We start from the raw sequence: 3990 nt of genomic DNA, 5'->3' as shown, positions 1-3990 counted from the left end.
GCTGTCCTCAACCAAGATTCAAAGAAGGGAACCACATAGTCTTGAACTGGACCATTTAGGGTCATAAAAAAAAGCCTCTTCTTTTCATATATTAGTTGCTTTAAGTATTTTATTAAAGTAGCAAAAGCTGACTAATACAGGGACCCTTGGAACTGGCAAGGACACAGACTGTTTCAAATTCTGCTATCACAGCTTACCAAACAAATGGCTGGCAAACTCTTTGATCTGCATCTCTCTGTTATTATGGACCAACTTTTAAATATGGCGCATTGGCCACTTAGACACATGCATTTATGAAGCATCTGCTCAGATCATCTGATCAAGGTTGCAAGCTGCTTTTTGTCTATTTTTCTGGTGAGCTGTAAGAGTTCTAGATGGAAGTGTGTTGCCAGATGTGTGTGCTGCAAAAATCACTTCATGGCCTGGTTTTCTATCTATTTCAATGCTATCACTGAGTAGACAGGAGTTTCAAAGTTTAATATAGTCTAACACTGACTCTTTCCTCCTGCCTCGTGTTTTTGTGTCCTAAGACTCTATGTCTATCCCCAAGAATACTGTGGACGTATTCTCTTGCATCCTTCTCTAAGCTGTCTGGAAACTATTGCTTTTTAAACTGGGCTTTTTGAATCCTAGAAGGGCCGAGGGAAGAAAAGATGAGGTCTGCCAAACAGGACCCTTGACTTCATCCTTCTCCCCTCCTCCCCTCCTCCCCTCCCTTTTCTCCCTGTGTGTCTCAGCTGAATCTGCCCCTTCTGCATTTTATGCATTGAGGATGTAGCTAAAGTTTCACTCCACAGGAAGATATCCACTGTCCTCTTAGCTACTCCACTGAACTGCCCAGCCATTGAAGACGGAAACCTGGCATGGGTTGTGTTGTTCTTCATACCATCAGCTATGCACAGGGAAACACTGAAAGAAAAGAATTCATTGGAAAACCCAACCAAATACGGACTGAGCAGGGGAGCTATATTCAAGTTATCTGAGTGTTATATAAGATGCCATTCTGAGCATCCGATTTGGGTCAGGCCCCATGAAGGGAGACGGGCTCCCAGGGAGATGAGATCAGAGACCGTCACCTACAGCCACTCCATGGGCAGCAGGAAGAAAACATCGCTTATACTTATGTAACCTTTCCTATTTATAATCCACTTTCATACATCTCATCTTTAAAAAAAAAAAGAGCTTCTACAGGTAAAAGGCCATTCTCTACTCACAGACAAGCAAAAATACCTCCAAGAATTTCAGATCTATAAAGCAATAGGGAAAGGAGAGGTGACAGGTATCAGTTCCAACTAGAACAGAATTTTGCCCCCTCAAGTGATGATGATTGAGGCCCGAAAGTCTACCTTTAGCCAAGTCCCAACCAGGACATGAAAGCTCACAGAAATTCATCTCTTCAGGGTGAGATTTTATCTCAGTCAAACACCAGTGAGACAGACGGTGTCCCTCTGCCCCTGGGACAGCAGTGTGACGGTTCAGTGATGACAATGTTAGCACACATACGTCTCTGGGTCAAAATCCACAGACACCACCCCCACCTCCGAGAGAGACAGGCCAGTGTGACCCCAGACAGGATGTGGCACTTCCTGTCAGTGGCAGTTGGCAACTCCCACCTCCATCCGTTACCTCTGCCCCTCTCCCCGGATTCTTCATCCATATTTTCACTGTTTATCTCTCTCCAGCTGCATCTGACCTAAGAAGCTGTCACAGTTCTGTTTCTTGTCTGGAAAACGAGTATTATTCAATGTCTGAATATTAAGTTTTTTGGGGTATACAGAAATTTAGAGCCGTACCTAGCAAGTTGTGTGTGTTCAGGGTTATCTCTATTTCGAAAAAAACTATCAGTGTTCACTCGGGCTTCCTGTCTGTCTCACAGGCCTAACCGGAATCTCGTTTCTGGGTCAGAGAGAGTCATTCCTTAGGAAAAGGGGGTGCTTTTCTAAAGCCAAGCACAAATTGTTGTTTGTTTCTGGTATTTGAGGCAGGGTGTCGCTGTACGAGTCAGGATGGCCTGGAACTGTGGGGTAGCAGAGACTGTCCTTAAATTCAGAACCCTCTCTCCTGCCTCCCAAGTCCTAGGGCTACATGTATAAACCACGGTGCCTAGTTTTAGAAGCCCCTCCCTCCACCTCCTATCCCTTGAGTTCCCACAGCTGTTTTCCAATGACTCCTTCTCCCTTCTAGGCCTGTTCTGGTGTCTCTTCCTCTTTGATCTGACACACAGGTGGGAGGGGGAGGCACATCCAGCATGCCTGGTCATGTCTGAACTGTGTGCAGCTAAGGAGCTTCCTCTGCCACCCAAAGCAGAGCCTCACCTTACACCCTTTATATCCATTAGATCACAGATGCAACCTCAGATCACCTCCTCTGTCCGCCTCCTGAACATCCCCACAGCTGTTCTTCCTACTGCACAGGGGCGGACAGCACAGCACCCTCCGAGGGACCTCCAAATGGACTCAAGGGGGGCAGACAGCACAGCACCCTCTGAGGGACCTCCCAACGGACTCAAGGATCTCCAGACTCAAGATTCGTGTTTTCTTTCTATCTCCCGGCTGAGCACAGGGCAAACAGAAAATGAGTTCCTACAGGGGACACCTAATGTCCGAAGGCTTCTGGATACTGCGGCTGCACTCTATGGAACTCTGTGATGTGGGAAAGGAAACTGTGGTCTCAGGAGTCAGAAGTAGAACAAGAGAGGAAGGAAATGGATGTGAATGAGTGTCTTGGGAGTCTACCCTGAAGAATCAGTTGCATAATGATATTGACCAGTAACAGGGTCCCAGGGGCACCTCTGAGGGGCTCCAGGTTCTTGGGCGCAGGAGCGACAAATGGAGCAGAGATGGGTGGAGGGCAGCAGGGACAGTTTATTAGAGCAGCATACATTTCTAAGAAGGGAAGCGAGCCAAAGCAGGGACAAAAAGGTTAGTGGTTCAGACAGCCCCTGCCACACACGGGTAGGATTTACATCACATGGCTGAGTCACTTTAACTGCACAGAACTTTCTTGTGTGTGCCCTCTGATGTGCGGTTCTAGGTAGGGCTTCCAGCATCACACAGCTCATTAACATCCTAAATCTCCACCCAGGGGCATGCATTTTAATATTACAATGAGCTGAGTCACCTTGGAGAGGCACTTAACTTGCCACCACTCCCTCCTGTGCTGGTGGCTTTTGGGATTTCTAGGCTTCCTCTTGGCCACCTAGTTTCTTGTTTTGTTCAGTGCTAATTTGTAAGGCTTAGTGCAAGGCCATCTGGACTTCACTTTCTACCCTTCTCTCCTTGGTGGGGACCAAGATAAAGTCCCTACTTCCGGCGGGTTATTTCTTGAACTCCTGGTTGTCCAGCTTCCGGACCCTAGGAGGATGGGAGGCATTTTCTGTTGCGGGAAGATGGGAGGCATTTTCTGTTGTGGGAAGATGGGAGGCATTTTCTGTTGTGGGATGCAATCCTGCAGTCACTACCATAGCGCACAAAACTGAGTGAATCTTCAGAACTTTATTTAATACTATCCGTACGATCATGCTTGAGTACTCACTGTTCCTTCTCTCTCTCAGCCACTGGTTTTAACAATGTGTTACAGAGGCTTGAACCTCTGCCGAAGCATTAGAATGTGGAGGGGAATTAGAGAGAAGCTCCTGGGCTCCTGGCCTGCTCTCCCCTGCCTCCCACCACCCAGCCCCAGCCATTCTCTCACCCTCTTTAGATTTGTTGCACATAGATCAAGTCCTTAAACCATATTGTTGCTGGGCGTGATAGCCTAGAGGCAGAGGCGTGTGGATCTCTGTGAATTTGAAGTCATCGTGGTCTATGTACTGAGTTCCAGGCTACATCGCCGAACCTTGTCTCAAAGCAAACAAACCAATTATATGTATGTATGTATGTATGTACAGTCTGTTGTGCTTTCCTGTCCCTTTAAGGGACAAGCCACGCCCATTCCCCTCCCCATCCGCTGAGGCAGGCTGATCTTCAGCTTCCGGCCTGAGCTCGCTCT

This window comes from Microtus ochrogaster (assembly GCF_000317375.1).
Source record: "Microtus ochrogaster isolate Prairie Vole_2 chromosome 6 unlocalized genomic scaffold, MicOch1.0 chr6_random_2, whole genome shotgun sequence".
Classification (NCBI taxonomy): domain Eukaryota; kingdom Metazoa; phylum Chordata; class Mammalia; order Rodentia; family Cricetidae; genus Microtus; species Microtus ochrogaster.
Note: the sequence above shows the minus strand (reverse complement) of the source record.